General features: G+C 32.1%; 5 non-coding genes across 5 annotated transcripts; all 5 read right to left on the bottom strand.

Moving 5' to 3' along the window:
- Nucleotides 1-2,972: 2,972 nt before the first annotated feature.
- TRNAG-CCC (transfer RNA glycine (anticodon CCC)) lies at nucleotides 2,973-3,043 on the bottom strand. Its single transcript has one exon. It is a non-coding gene; the product is annotated as a tRNA-Gly (tRNA).
- A 4,601-nt stretch (nucleotides 3,044-7,644) lies between these two features.
- On the bottom strand, nucleotides 7,645-7,715 carry TRNAG-CCC (transfer RNA glycine (anticodon CCC)). Its single transcript has one exon. It is a non-coding gene; the product is annotated as a tRNA-Gly (tRNA).
- A 3,044-nt stretch (nucleotides 7,716-10,759) lies between these two features.
- Nucleotides 10,760-10,830, bottom strand: TRNAG-CCC (transfer RNA glycine (anticodon CCC)). Its single transcript has one exon. It is a non-coding gene; the product is annotated as a tRNA-Gly (tRNA).
- Nucleotides 10,831-13,873: 3,043 nt separating this feature from the next.
- Nucleotides 13,874-13,944, bottom strand: TRNAG-CCC (transfer RNA glycine (anticodon CCC)). Its single transcript has one exon. It is a non-coding gene; the product is annotated as a tRNA-Gly (tRNA).
- Nucleotides 13,945-15,430: 1,486 nt separating this feature from the next.
- On the bottom strand, nucleotides 15,431-15,501 carry TRNAG-CCC (transfer RNA glycine (anticodon CCC)). Its single transcript has one exon. It is a non-coding gene; the product is annotated as a tRNA-Gly (tRNA).
- Nucleotides 15,502-17,001: the final 1,500 nt, after the last annotated feature.

A 17,001-nucleotide genomic window follows, 5' to 3' on the forward strand; every position in this document is an offset into this window, starting at 1 on the left:
TTTGGCTATGATTTTCAAGTGAAATTGTACTATTTGCACTGTTGTATAGATTTCCCAAGATAAGAAGTACATACATTTTCTCCATGGATGTATTTTTAGTTCAAGGAAGATTGTGCTAAAGAGTTAGTGGAGCAAATATAAATAATTCGGAAATGTTATTGCCTTTACAATAGCAGCTTTGGGACTTTAGTGTTTGTGCCAGTAGCACAATTTTTTTTGCCTGTGGAGAGGAAGTGTTACTTCTATGCTTTTTAAGAATTTGGTGAATAGAGACATCTTGGATGCTAATCTCTGAGAAATGCAATATTGCAGTGTTTTTAGTGAGATTCAATATATATTAATTTGAAACATTTCATAGGATTCAAAAGACACATTATGCACTAGCCGGGTCTCAAACCAAGGTCGCACGAATGATAATCTTGCATGATACCCCTACACTAGCACATTCTTAAAGAACTACATTCACATAAAAGAAGTCTTGCAATCAATTGTTAATCTCTAGTGAAAATTGTGCAATGTGACTGTGTTTTTCAAGTGAAGTTGTACTATCTCCACTGCCTTATAAGTTTCCCACAATAAGAAATACATATATTTACTTTTTGGATGTATTTTTTTTTATGGAAAGATTTGATAATGACATTGTGGAGCAGATTTAAAAAATTAAGAAATATAATTGACTTCACAATTAAAGCTTTAACTCTTTAGTGTTTGTATCACTGGTACATTTTTTTTACCTGTGGAGAGAAAATGTTACCTCTATGCTTTTTAAGAATTTTGTGAATTGAGACATCTTCAAGGACTATCTCTGAGAAAAGCAATAAAGATATGTTTTTTATACAGATTAATTATATATTAATTTAACAGATTTTATAGAATTCAAAAGACACACTTTTATGTGCTAGCTGGGACTCGAACCCAGGTCGCAAGAATGGGAATCTTGCAAGTTATCCCTACTTTACTAGCACTTTTTAGCTACCTATAATTCACACAACAAATGACTAACAATCAATTGATGATCTTTAGTCAAAAATTTTCAATTTGGCTATGATTTTCAAGTGAAATTGTACTATTTGCACTGTTGTATAGATTTCCCAAGATAAGAAATACATATCTTTGCTCCATGGATGTATTTTTAGTTCAAGGAAGATTGTGCTAAAGAGTTTTTGGAACAAATGTAGTTAATTCGGAAATGTAATTGCCTTTACAATAGCAGCTTTGGGTCTTTAGTGTTTGTGTCCGTAGCACTTTTTTTTTACCTGTGGAGAGGAAATGTTACTATTATGCTTTTTAAGAATTTGGTGAATAGAGACATCTTGGAGGCTCATCTTTGAGAAATGCAATATTGTAATGTTTTTAGTGAGATTCAATATATATTAATTTGAAAAATGTCATAGGATTCAAAAAACAAATTTTCATGCACTAGCCGGGACTCTAACCGGGTCCCAAGAATGGGAATCTTGCATGATACCCCTACACTACTAGCGCTCTTTAGAAACTTTTAATTCACATAACAAATGACTAACAATCAATTGATAATCTTTAGTCAAAAATGTGCAATTTGGCTATGATTTTCAAGTGAAATTGTACTATTTGCACTGTTGTATAGATTTCCCAAGATAAGAAGTACATACATTTTCTCCATGGATGTATTTTTAGTTCAAGGAAGATTGTGCTAAAGAGTTAGTGGAGCAAATATAAATAATTCGGAAATGTTATTGCCTTTACAATAGCAGCTTTGGGACTTTAGTGTTTGTGCCAGTAGCACAATTTTTTTTGCCTGTGGAGAGGAAGTGTTACTTCTATGCTTTTTAAGAATTTGGTGAATAGAGACATCTTGGATGCTAATCTCTGAGAAATGCAATATTGCAGTGTTTTTAGTGAGATTCAATATATATTAATTTGAAACATTTCATAGGATTCAAAAGACACATTATGCACTAGCCGGGTCTCAAACCAAGGTCGCACGAATGATAATCTTGCATGATACCCCTACACTAGCACATTCTTAAAGAACTACATTCACATAAAAGAAGTCTTGCAATCAATTGTTAATCTCTAGTGAAAATTGTGCAATGTGACTGTGTTTTTCAAGTGAAGTTGTACTATCTCCACTGCCTTATAAGTTTCCCACAATAAGAAATACATATATTTACTTTTTGGATGTATTTTTTTTTATGGAAAGATTTGATAATGACATTGTGGAGCAGATTTAAAAAATTAAGAAATATAATTGACTTCACAATTAAAGCTTTAACTCTTTAGTGTTTGTATCACTGGTACATTTTTTTTACCTGTGGAGAGAAAATGTTACCTCTATGCTTTTTAAGAATTTTGTGAATTGAGACATCTTCAAGGACTATCTCTGAGAAAAGCAATAAAGCTATGTTTTTTATACAGATTAATTATATATTAATTTAACAGATTTTATAGAATTCAAAAGACACACTTTTATGTGCTAGCTGGGACTCGAACCCAGGTCGCAAGAATGGGAATCTTGCAAGTTATCCCTACTTTACTAGCACTTTTTAGCTACCTATAATTCACACAACAAATGACTAACAATCAATTGATGATCTTTAGTCAAAAATTTTCAATTTGGCTATGATTTTCAAGTGAAATTGTACTATTTGCACTGTTGTATAGATTTCCCAAGATAAGAAATACATATCTTTGCTCCATGGATGTATGTTTAGTTCAAGGAAGATTGTGCTAAAGAGTTTGTGGAACAAATGTAGTTAATTCGGAAATGTAATTGCCTTTACAATAGCAGCTTTGGGTCTTTAGTGTTTGTGTCCGTAGCACTTTTTTTTTACCTGTGGAGAGGAAATGTTACTATTATGCTTTTTAAGAATTTGGTGAATAGAGACATCTTAGAGACTCATCTTTGATAAATGCAATATTGTAATGTTTTTAGTGAGATTCAATATATATTAATTTGAAAAATGTCATAGGATTCAAAAAACACATTTTCATGCGCTAACCGGGACTCGAACCCGGGTCGCAAGAATGGGAATCTTGCATGATACCCCTACACTACCAGCGCTCTTTAGAAACCTTTAATTCACACAACAAATGACTAACAATCAATTGATAATCTTTAGTCAAAAATGTTCAATTTGGCTATGATTTTCAAGTGAAATTGTTCTATTTGCACTGTAGTATAGATTTCCCAAGATAAGAAGTACATACATTTGCTCCATGGATGTATTTTTAGTTCAAGGAAGATTGTGCTAAAGAGTTTTTGGAGCAAATATAAATAATTCGGAAATGTAATTGCCTTTACAATAGCAGCTTTGGGACTTTAGTGTTTGTGTCAGTAGCACATTTTTTTTACCTGTGGAGAGGAAGTGTTACTTCTATGCTTTTTAAGAATTTGGTGAATAGAGACATCTTGGATGCTAATCTCTGAGAAATGCAATATTGCAGTGTTTTTAGTGAGATTCAATATATATTAATTTGAAACATTTCATAGGATTCAAAAGACACATTATGCACTAGCCAGGTCTCAAACCAAGGTCGCACGAATGATAATCTTGCATGATACCCCTACACTAGCACATTCTTAAAGAACTACATTCACATAAAAGAAGTCTTACAATCAATTGTTAATCTCTAGTGAAAATTGTGCAATGTGACTGTGTTTTTCAAGTGAAGTTGTACTATCTCCACTGCCTTATAAGTTTCCCACAATAAGAAATACATATATTTAATCTTTGGATGCATTTTTTTTCAAGGAAAGATTTGATAATGACATTGTGGAGCAGATGTAAAAAATTAAGAAATATAATTGACTTCACAATTAAAGCTTTAACTCTTTAGTGTCTGTATCACTGGTACATTTTTTTTACCTGTGTAGAGAAAATGTTACCTCTATGCTTTTTAAGAATTTTGTGAATTGAGACATCTTCAAGGACTATCTCTGAGAAAAGCAATAAAGCTATGTTTTTTATACAGATTAATTATATATTAATTTAACAGATTTTATAGAATTCAAAAGACACACTTTTATGCGCTAGCTGGGACTCGAACCCAGGTCGCAAGAATGGGAATCTTGCATGATACCCCTAGACTACTAGCGCTTTTTAGCTACCTATAATTCACACAACAAATGACTAACAATCAATTGATGATCTTTAGTCAAAAATTTTCAATTTGGCTATGATTTTCAAGTGAAATTGTACTATTTGCACTGTTGTATAGATTTCCCAAGATAAGAAATACATATCTTTGCTCCATGGATGTATTTTTAGTTCAAGGAAGATTGTGCTAAAGAGTTTTTGGAACAAATGTAGTTAATTCGGAAATGTAATTGCCTTTACAATAGCAGCTTTGGGTCTTTAGTGTTTGTGTCCGTAGCACTTTTTTTTTACCTGTGGAGAGGAAATGTTACTATTATGCTTTTTAAGAATTTGGTGAATAGAGACATCTTGGAGGCTCATCTTTGAGAAATGCAATATTGTAATGTTTTTAGTGAGATTCAATATATATTAATTTGAAAAATGTCATAGGATTCAAAAAACAAATTTTCATGCACTAGCCGGGACTCTAACCGGGTCCCAAGAATGGGAATCTTGCATGATACCCCTACACTACTAGCGCTCTTTAGAAACTTTTAATTCACATAACAAATGACTAACAATCAATTGATAATCTTTAGTCAAAAATGTGCAATTTGGCTATGATTTTCAAGTGAAATTGTACTATTTGCACTGTTGTATAGATTTCCCAAGATAAGAAGTACATACATTTTCTCCATGGATGTATTTTTAGTTCAAGGAAGATTGTGCTAAAGAGTTAGTGGAGCAAATATAAATAATTCGGAAATGTTATTGCCTTTACAATAGCAGCTTTGGGACTTTAGTGTTTGTGCCAGTAGCACAATTTTTTTTGCCTGTGGAGAGGAAGTGTTACTTCTATGCTTTTTAAGAATTTGGTGAATAGAGACATCTTGGATGCTAATCTCTGAGAAATGCAATATTGCAGTGTTTTTAGTGAGATTCAATATATATTAATTTGAAACATTTCATAGGATTCAAAAGACACATTATGCACTAGCCGGGTCTCAAACCAAGGTCGCACGAATGATAATCTTGCATGATACCCCTACACTAGCACATTCTTAAAGAACTACATTCACATAAAAGAAGTCTTGCAATCAATTGTTAATCTCTAGTGAAAATTGTGCAATGTGACTGTGTTTTTCAAGTGAAGTTGTACTATCTCCACTGCCTTATAAGTTTCCCACAATAAGAAATACATATATTTACTCTTTGGATGTATTTTTTTTTATGGAAAGATTTGATAATGACATTGTGGAGCAGATTTAAAAAATTAAGAAATATAATTGACTTCACAATTAAAGCTTTAACTCTTTAGTGTTTGTATCACTGGTACATTTTTTTTTACCTGTGGAGAGAAAATGTTACCTCTATGCTTTTTAAGAATTTTGTGAATTGAGACATCTTCAAGGACAATCTCTGAGAAAAGCAATAAAGCTATGTTTTTTATACAGATTAATTATATATTAATTTAACAGATTTTATAGAATTCAAAAGACACACTTTTATGTGCTAGCTGGGACTCGAACCCAGGTCGCAAGAATGGGAATCTTGCATGATACCCCTAGACTACTAGCGCTTTTTAGCTACCTATAATTCACACAACAAATGACTAACAATCAATTGATGATCTTTAGTCAAAAATGTTCAATTTGGCTATGATTTTCAAGTGAAATTGTACTATTTGCACTGTTGTATAGATTTCCCAAGATAAGAAATACATATCTTTGCTCCATGGATGTATTTTTAGTTCAAGGAAGATTGTGCTAAAGAGTTTTTGGAACAAATGTAGTTAATTCGGAAATGTAATTGCCTTTACAATAGCAGCTTTGGGTCTTTAGTGTTTGTGTCCGTAGCACTTTTTTTTTACCTATGGAGAGGAAATGTTACTATTATGCTTTTTAAGAATTTGGTGAATAGAGACATCTTGGAGTCTCATCTTTGAGAAATGCAATATTGTAATGTTTTTAGTGAGATTCAATATATATTAATTTGAAAAATGTCATAGGATTCAAAAAACAAATTTTCATGCGCTAGCCGGGACTCTAACCGGGTCCCAAGAATGGGAATCTTGCATGATACCCCTACACTACTAGCGCTCTTTAGAAACTTTTAATTCACATAACAAATGACTAACAATCAATTGATAATCTTTAGTCAAAAATGTGCAATTTGGCTATGATTTTCAAGTGAAATTGTACTATTTGCACTGTTGTATAGATTTCCCAAGATAAGAAGTACATACATTTTCTCCATGGATGTATTTTTAGTTCAAGGAAGATTGTGCTAAAGAGTTAGTGGAGCAAATATAAATAATTCGGAAATGTTATTGCCTTTACAATAGCAGCTTTGGGACTTTAGTGTTTGTGCCAGTAGCACAATTTTTTTTGCCTGTGGAGAGGAAGTGTTACTTCTATGCTTTTTAAGAATTTGGTGAATAGAGACATCTTGGATGCTAATCTCTGAGAAATGCAATATTGCAGTGTTTTTAGTGAGATTCAATATATATTAATTTGAAACATTTCATAGGATTCAAAAGACACATTATGCACTAGCCGGGTCTCAAACCAAGGTCGCACGAATGATAATCTTGCATGATACCCCTACACTAGCACATTCTTAAAGAACTACATTCACATAAAAGAATTCTTGCAATCAATTGTTAATCTCTAGTGAAAATTGTGCAATGTGACTGTGTTTTTCAAGTGAAGTTGTACTATCTCCACTGCCTTATAAGTTTCCCACAATAAGAAATACATATATTTACTTTTTGGATGTATTTTTTTTTATGGAAAGATTTGATAATGACATTGTGGAGCAGATTTAAAAAATTAAGAAATATAATTGACTTCACAATTAAAGCTTTAACTCTTTAGTGTTTGTATCACTGGTACATTTTTTTTACCTGTGGAGAGAAAATGTTACCTCTATGCTTTTTAAGAATTTTGTGAATTGAGACATCTTCAAGGACTATCTCTGAGAAAAGCAATAAAGCTATGTTTTTTATACAGATTAATTATATATTAATTTAACAGATTTTATAGAATTCAAAAGACACACTTTTATGTGCTAGCTGGGACTCGAACCCAGGTTGCAAGAATGGGAATCTTGCAAGTTATCCCTACTTTACTAGCACTTTTTAGCTACCTATAATTCACACAACAAATGACTAACAATCAATTGATGATCTTTAGTCAAAAATTTTCAATTTGGCTATGATTTTCAAGTGAAATTGTACTATTTGCACTGTTGTATAGATTTCCCAAGATAAGAAATACATATCTTTGCTCCATGGATGTATGTTTAGTTCAAGGAAGATTGTGCTAAAGAGTTTGTGGAACAAATGTAGTTAATTCGGAAATGTAATTGCCTTTACAATAGCAGCTTTGGGTCTTTAGTGTTTGTGTCCGTAGCACTTTTTTTTTACCTGTGGAGAGGAAATGTTACTATTATGCTTTTTAAGAATTTGGTGAATAGAGACATCTTAGAGACTCATCTTTGATAAATGCAATATTGTAATGTTTTTAGTGAGATTCAATATATATTAATTTGAAAAATGTCATAGGATTCAAAAAACACATTTTCATGCGCTAACCGGGACTCGAACCCGGGTCGCAAGAATGGGAATCTTGCATGATACCCCTACACTACCAGCGCTCTTTAGAAACCTTTAATTCACACAACAAATGACTAACAATCAATTGATAATCTTTAGTCAAAAATGTTCAATTTGGCTATGATTTTCAAGTGAAATTGTTCTATTTGCACTGTAGTATAGATTTCCCAAGATAAGAAGTACATACATTTGCTCCATGGATGTATTTTTAGTTCAAGGAAGATTGTGCTAAAGAGTTTTTGGAGCAAATATAAATAATTCGGAAATGTAATTGCCTTTACAATAGCAGCTTTGGGACTTTAGTGTTTGTGTCAGTAGCACATTTTTTTTACCTGTGGAGAGGAAGTGTTACTTCTATGCTTTTTAAGAATTTGGTGAATAGAGACATCTTGGATGCTAATCTCTGAGAAATGCAATATTGCAGTGTTTTTAGTGAGATTCAATATATATTAATTTGAAACATTTCATAGGATTCAAAAGACACATTATGCACTAGCCAGGTCTCAAACCAAGGTCGCACGAATGATAATCTTGCATGATACCCCTACACTAGCACATTCTTAAAGAACTACATTCACATAAAAGAAGTCTTACAATCAATTGTTAATCTCTAGTGAAAATTGTGCAATGTGACTGTGTTTTTCAAGTGAAGTTGTACTATCTCCACTGCCTTATAAGTTTCCCACAATAAGAAATACATATATTTAATCTTTGGATGCATTTTTTTTCAAGGAAAGATTTGATAATGACATTGTGGAGCAGATGTAAAAAATTAAGAAATATAATTGACTTCACAATTAAAGCTTTAACTCTTTAGTGTCTGTATCACTGGTACATTTTTTTTACCTGTGTAGAGAAAATGTTACCTCTATGCTTTTTAAGAATTTTGTGAATTGAGACATCTTCAAGGACTATCTCTGAGAAAAGCAATAAAGCTATGTTTTTTATACAGATTAATTATATATTAATTTAACAGATTTTATAGAATTCAAAAGACACACTTTTATGCGCTAGCTGGGACTCGAACCCAGGTCGCAAGAATGGGAATCTTGCATGATACCCCTAGACTACTAGCGCTTTTTAGCTACCTATAATTCACACAACAAATGACTAACAATCAATTGATGATCTTTAGTCAAAAATGTTCAATTTGGCTATGATTTTCAAGTGAAATTGTACTATTTGCACTGTTGTATAGATTTCCCAAGATAAGAAATACATATCTTTGCTCCATGGATGTATTTTTAGTTCAAGGAAGATTGTGCTAAAGAGTTTTTGGAACAAATGTAGTTAATTCGGAAATGTAATTGCCTTTACAATAGCAGCTTTGGGTCTTTAGTGTTTGTGTCCGTAGCACTTTTTTTTTACCTGTGGAGAGGAAATGTTACTATTATGCTTTTTAAGAATTTGGTGAATAGAGACATCTTGGAGGCTCATCTTTGAGAAATGCAATATTGTAATGTTTTTAGTGAGATTCAATATATATTAATTTGAAAAATGTCATAGGATTCAAAAAACAAATTTGCATGCACTAGCCGGGACTCTAACCGGGTCCCAAGAATGGGAATCTTGCATGATACCCCTACACTACTAGCGCTCTTTAGAAACTTTTAATTCACATAACAAATGACTAACAATCAATTGATAATCTTTAGTCAAAAATGTGCAATTTGGCTATGATTTTCAAGTGAAATTGTACTATTTGCACTGTTGTATAGATTTCCCAAGATAAGAAGTACATACATTTTCTCCATGGATGTATTTTTAGTTCAAGGAAGATTTTGCTAAAGAGTTAGTGGAGCAAATATAAATAATTCGGAAATGTTATTGCCTTTACAATAGCAGCTTTGGGACTTTAGTGTTTGTGCCAGTAGCACAATTTTTTTTGCCTGTGGAGAGGAAGTGTTACTTCTATGCTTTTTAAGAATTTGGTGAATAGAGACATCTTGGATGCTAATCTCTGAGAAATGCAATATTGCAGTGTTTTTAGTGAGATTCAATATATATTAATTTGAAACATTTCATAGGATTCAAAAGACACATTATGCACTAGCCGGGTCTCAAACCAAGGTCGCACGAATGATAATCTTGCATGATACCCCTACACTAGCACATTCTTAAAGAACTACATTCACATAAAAGAAGTCTTGCAATCAATTGTTAATCTCTAGTGAAAATTGTGCAATGTGACTGTGTTTTTCAAGTGAAGTTGTACTATCTCCACTGCCTTATAAGTTTCCCACAATAAGAAATACATATATTTACTCTTTGGATGTATTTTTTTTTATGGAAAGATTTGATAATGAAATTGTGGAGCAGATTTAAAAAATTAAGAAATATAATTGACTTCACAATTAAAGCTTTAACTCTTTAGTGTTTGTATCACTGGTACATTTTTTTTTACCTGTGGAGAGAAAATGTTACCTCTATGCTTTTTAAGAATTTTGTGAATTGAGACATCTTCAAGGACAATCTCTGAGAAAAGCAATAAAGCTATGTTTTTTATACAGATTAATTATATATTAATTTAACAGATTTTATAGAATTCAAAAGACACACTTTTATGTGCTAGCTGGGACTCGAACCCAGGTCGCAAGAATGGGAATCTTGCATGTTACCCCTACTTTACTAGCACTTTTTAGCTACCTATAATTCACACAACAAATGACTAACAATCAATTGATGATCTTTAGTCAAAAATTTTCAATTTGGCTATGATTTTCAAGTGAAATTGTACTATTTGCACTGTTGTATAGATTTCCCAAGATAAGAAATACATATCTTTGCTCCATGGATGTATGTTTAGTTCAAGGAAGATTGTGCTAAAGAGTTTGTGGAACAAATGTAGTTAATTCGGAAATGTAATTGCCTTTACAATAGCAGCTTTGGGTCTTTAGTGTTTGTGTCCGTAGCACTTTTTTTTTACCTGTGGAGAGGAAATGTTACTATTATGCTTTTTAAGAATTTGGTGAATAGAGACATCTTGGAGACTCATCTTTGAGAAATGCAATATTGTAATGTTTTTAGTGAGATTCAATATATATTAATTTGAAAAATGTCATAGGATTCAAAAAACACATTTTCATGCGCTAACCGGGACTCGAACCCGGGTCACAAGAATGGGAATCTTGCATGATACCCCTACACTACTAGCGCTCTTTAGAAAGCTTTAATTCACACAACAAATGACTAACAATCAATTGATAATCTTTAGTCAAAAATGTTCAATTTGGCTATGATTTTCAAGTGAAATTGTTCTATTTGCACTGTAGTATAGATTTCCCAAGATAAGAAGTACATACATTTGCTCCATGGATGTATTTTTAGTTCAAGGAAGATTGTGCTAAAGAGTTTTTGGAGCAAATATAAATAATTCGGAAATGTAATTGCCTTTACAATAGCAGCTTTGGGACTTTAGTGTTTGTGTCAGTAGCACAATTTTTTTACCTGTGGAGAGGAAGTGTTACTTCTATGCTTTTTAAGAATTTGGTGAATAGAGACATCTTGGATGCTAATCTCTGAGAAATGCAATATTGCAGTGTTTTTAGTGAGATTCAATATATATTAATTTGAAACATATCATAGGATTCGAAAGACACATTATGCACTAGCCAGGTCTCAAACCAATGTCGCACGAATGATAATCTTACATGATACCCCTACACTAGCACATTCTTAAAGAACTACATTCACATAAAAGAAGTCTTACAATCAATTGTTAATCTCTAGTGAAAATTGTGCAATGTGACTGTGTTTTTCAAGTGAAGTTGTACTATCTCCACTGCCTTATAAGTTTCCCACAATAAGAAATACATATATTTAATCTTTGGATGCATTTTTTTTCAAGGAAAGATTTGATAATGACATTGTGGAGCAGATGTAAAAAATTAAGAAATATAATTGACTTCACAATTAAAGCTTTAACTCTTTAGTGTCTGTATCACTGGTACATTTTTTTTACCTGTGTAGAGAAAATGTTACCTCTATGCTTTTTAAGAATTTTGTGAATTGAGACATCTTCAAGGACTATCTCTGAGAAAAGCAATAAAGCTATGTTTTTTATACAGATTAATTATATATTAATTTAACAGATTTTATAGAATTCAAAAGACACACTTTTATGTGCTAGCTGGGACTCGAACCCAGGTCGCAAGAATGGGAATCTTGCATGATACCCCTAGACTACTAGCGCTTTTTAGCTACCTATAATTCACACAACAAATGACTAACAATCAATTGATGATCTTTAGTCAAAAATGTTCAATTTGGCTATGATTTTCAAGTGAAATTGTACTATTTGCACTGTTGTATAGATTTCCCAAGATAAGAAATACATATCTTTGCTCCATGGATGTATTTTTAGTTCAAGGAAGATTGTGCTAAAGAGTTTTTGGAACAAATGTAGTTAATTCGGAAATGTAATTGCCTTTACAATAGCAGCTTTGGGTCTTTAGTGTTTGTGTCCGTAGCACTTTTTTTTTACCTATGGAGAGGAAATGTTACTATTATGCTTTTTAAGAATTTGGTGAATAGAGACATCTTGGAGTCTCATCTTTGAGAAATGCAATATTGTAATGTTTTTAGTGAGATTCAATATATATTAATTTGAAAAATGTCATAGGATTCAAAAAACAAATTTTCATGCGCTAGCCGGGACTCTAACCGGGTCCCAAGAATGGGAATCTTGCATGATACCCCTACACTACTAGCGCTCTTTAGAAACTTTTAATTCACATAACAAATGACTAACAATCAATTGATAATCTTTAGTCAAAAATGTGCAATTTGGCTATGATTTTCAAGTGAAATTGTACTATTTGCACTGTTGTATAGATTTCCCAAGATAAGAAGTACATACATTTTCTCCATGGATGTATTTTTAGTTCAAGGAAGATTGTGCTAAAGAGTTAGTGGAGCAAATATAAATAATTCGGAAATGTTATTGCCTTTACAATAGCAGCTTTGGGACTTTAGTGTTTGTGCCAGTAGCACAATTTTTTTTGCCTGTGGAGAGGAAGTGTTACTTCTATGCTTTTTAAGAATTTGGTGAATAGAGACATCTTGGATGCTAATCTCTGAGAAATGCAATATTGCAGTGTTTTTAGTGAGATTCAATATATATTAATTTGAAACATTTCATAGGATTCAAAAGACACATTATGCACTAGCCGGGTCTCAAACCAAGGTCGCACGAATGATAATCTTGCATGATACCCCTACACTAGCACATTCTTAAAGAACTACATTCACATAAAAGAATTCTTGCAATCAATTGTTAATCTCTAGTGAAAATTGTGCAATGTGACTGTGTTTTTCAAGTGAAGTTGTACTATCTCCACTGCCTTATAAGTTTCCCACAATAAGAAATACATATATTTACTTTTTGGATGTATTTTTTTTTATGGAAAGATTTGATAATGACATTGTGGAGCAGATTTAAAAAATTAAGAAATATAATTGACTTCACAATTAAAGCTTTAACTCTTTAGTGTTTGTATCACTGGTACATTTTTTTTACCTGTGTAGAGAAAATGTTACCTCTATGCTTTTTAAGAATTTTGTGAATTGAGACATCTTCAAGGACTATCTCTGAGAAAAGCAATAAAGCTATGTTTTTTATACAGATTAATTATATATTAATTTAACAGATTTTATAGAATTCAAAAGACACACTTTTATGTGCTAGCTGGGACTCGAACCCAGGTCGCAAGAATGGGAATCTTGCATGTCATCCCTACTTTACTAGCACTTTTTAGCTACCTATAATTCACACAACAAATGACTAACAATCAATTGATGATCTTTAGTCAAAAATTTTCAATTTGGCTATGATTTTCAAGTGAAATTGTACTATTTGCACTGTTGTATAGATTTCCCAAGATAAGAAATACATATCTTTGCTCCATGGATGTATGTTTAGTTCAAGGAAGATTGTGCTAAAGAGTTTGTGGAACAAATGTAGTTAATTCGGAAATGTAATTGCCTTTACAATAGCAGCTTTGGGTCTTTAGTGTTTGTGTCCGTAGCACTTTTTTTTTACCTGTGGAGAGGAAATGTTACTATTATGCTTTTTAAGAATTTGGTGAATAGAGACATCTTGGAGACTCATCTTTGATAAATGCAATATTGTAATGTTTTTAGTGAGATTCAATATATATTAATTTGAAAAATGTCATAGGATTCAAAAAACACATTTTCATGCGCTAACCGGGACTCGAACCCAGGTCGCAAGAATGGGAATCTTGCATGATACCCCTACACTACTAGCGCTCTTTAGAAACCTTTAATTCACACAACAAATGACTAACAATCAATTGATAATCTTTAGTCAAAAATGTTCAATTTGGCTATGATTTTCAAGTGAAATTGTTCTATTTGCACTGTAGTATAGATTTCCCAAGATAAGAAGTACATACATTTGCTCCATGGATGTATTTTTAGTTCAAGGAAGATTGTGCTAAAGAGTTTTTGGAGCAAATATAAATAATTCGGAAATGTAATTGCCTTTACAATAGCAGCTTTGGGACTTTAGTGTTTGTGTCAGTAGCACAATTTTTTTACCTGTGGAGAGGAAGTGTTACTTCTATGCTTTTTAAGAATTTGGTGAATAGAGACATCTTGGATGCTAATCTCTGAGAAATGCAATATTGCAGTGTTTTTAGTGAGATTCAATATATATTAATTTGAAAAATTTCATAGGATTCAAAAGACACATTATGCACTAGCCAGGTCTCAAACCAAGGTCGCACGAATGATAATCTTGCATGATACCCCTACACTAGCACATTCTTAAAGAACTACATTCACATAAAAGAAGTCTTACAATCAATTGTTAATCTCTAGTGAAAATTGTGCAATGTGACTGTGTTTTTCAAGTGAAGTTGTACTATCTCCACTGCCTTATAAGTTTCCCACAATAAGAAATACATATATTTAATCTTTGGATGCATTTTTTTTCAAGGAAAGATTTGATAATGACATTGTGGAGCAGATGTAAAAAATTAAGAAATATAATTGACTTCACAATTAAAGCTTTAACTCTTTAGTGTCTGTATCACTGGTACATTTTTTTTACCTGTGTAGAGAAAATGTTACCTCTATGCTTTTTAAGAATTTTGTGAATTGAGACATCTTCAAGGACTATCTCTGAGAAAAGCAATAAAGCTATGTTTTTTATACAGATTAATTATATATTAATTTAACAGATTTTATAGAATTCAAAAGACACACTTTTATGTGCTAGCTGGGACTCGAACCCAGGTCGCAAGAATGGGAATCTTGCATGATACCCCTACTTTACTAGCACTTTTTAGCTACCTATAATTCACACAACAAATGACTAACAATCAATTGATGATCTTTAGTCAAAAATTTTCAATTTGGCTATGATTTTCAAGTGAAATTGTACTATTTGCACTGTTGTATAGATTTCCCAAGATAAGAAATACATATCTTTGCTCCATGGATGTATGTTTAGTTCAAGGAAGATTGTGCTAAAGAGTTTGTGGAACAAATGTAGTTAATTCGGAAATGTAATTGCCTTTACAATAGCAGCTTTGGGTCTTTAGTGTTTGTGTCCGTAGCACTTTTTTTTTACCTGTGGAGAGGAAATGTTACTATTATGCTTTTTAAGAATTTGGTGAATAGAGACATCTTGGAGACTCATCTTTGAGAAATGCAATATTGTAATGTTTTTAGTGAGATTCAATATATATTAATTTGAAAAATGTCATAGGATTCAAAAAACACATTTTCATGCGCTAACCGGGACTCGAACCCGGGTCACAAGAATGGGAATCTTGCATGATACCCCTACACTACTAGCGCTCTTTAGAAAGCTTTAATTCACACAACAAATGACTAACAATCAATTGATAATCTTTAGTCAAAAATGTTCAATTTGGCTATGATTTTCAAGTGAAATTGTTCTATTTGCACTGTAGTATAGATTTCCCAAGATAAGAAGTACATACATTTGCTCCATGGATGTATTTTTAGTTCAAGGAAGATTGTGCTAAAGAGTTTTTGGAGCAAATATAAATAATTCGGAAATGTAATTGCCTTTACAATAGCAGCTTTGGGACTTTAGTGTTTGTGTCAGTAGCACAATTTTTTTACCTGTGGAGAGGAAGTGTTACTTCTATGCTTTTTAAGAATTTGGTGAATAGAGACATCTTGGATGCTAATCTCTGAGAAATGCAATATTGCAGTGTTTTTAGTGAGATTCAATATATATTAATTTGAAACATATCATAGGATTCGAAAGACACATTATGCACTAGCCAGGTCTCAAACCAATGTCGCACGAATGATAATCTTACATGATACCCCTACACTAGCACATTCTTAAAGAACTACATTCACATAAAAGAAGTCTTACAATCAATTGTTAATCTCTAGTGAAAATTGTGCAATGTGACTGTGTTTTTCAAGTGAAGTTGTACTATCTCCACTGCCTTATAAGTTTCCCACAATAAGAAATACATATATTTAATCTTTGGATGCATTTTTTTTCAAGGAAAGATTTGATAATGACATTGTGGAGCAGATGTAAAAAATTAAGAAATATAATTGACTTCACAATTAAAGCTTTAACTCTTTAGTGTCTGTATCACTGGTACATTTTTTTTACCTGTGTAGAGAAAATGTTACCTCTATGCTTTTTAAGAATTTTGTGAATTGAGACATCTTCAAGGACTATCTCTGAGAAAAGCAATAAAGCTATGTTTTTTATACAGATTAATTATATATTAATTTAACAGATTTTATAGAATTCAAAAGACACACTTTTATGTGCTAGCTGGGACTCGAACCCAGGTCGCAAGAATGGGAATCTTGCATGATACCCCTAGACTACTAGCGCTTTTTAGCTACCTATAATTCACACAACAAATGACTAACAATCAATTGATGATCTTTAGTCAAAAATGTTCAATTTGGCTATGATTTTCAAGTGAAATTGTACTATTTGCACTGTTGTATAGATTTCCCAAGATAAGAAATACATATCTTTGCTCCATGGATGTATTTTTAGTTCAAGGAAGATTGTGCTAAAGAGTTTTTGGAACAAATGTAGTTAATTCGGAAATGTAATTGCCTTTACAATAGCAGCTTTGGGTCTTTAGTGTTTGTGTCCGTAGCACTTTTTTTTTACCTATGGAGAGGAAATGTTACTATTATGCTTTTTAAGAATTTGGTGAATAGAGACATCTTGGAGTCTCATCTTTGAGAAATGCAATATTGTAATGTTTTTAGTGAGATTCAATATATATTAATTTGAAAAATGTCATAGGATTCAAAAAACAAATTTTCATGCGCTAGCCGGGA

This window comes from Taudactylus pleione, unplaced genomic scaffold (assembly GCF_031769625.1).
Source record: "Taudactylus pleione unplaced genomic scaffold, aTauple2 ptg000497l, whole genome shotgun sequence".
NCBI classification, from domain to species: Eukaryota; Metazoa; Chordata; class Amphibia; order Anura; family Myobatrachidae; genus Taudactylus; species Taudactylus pleione.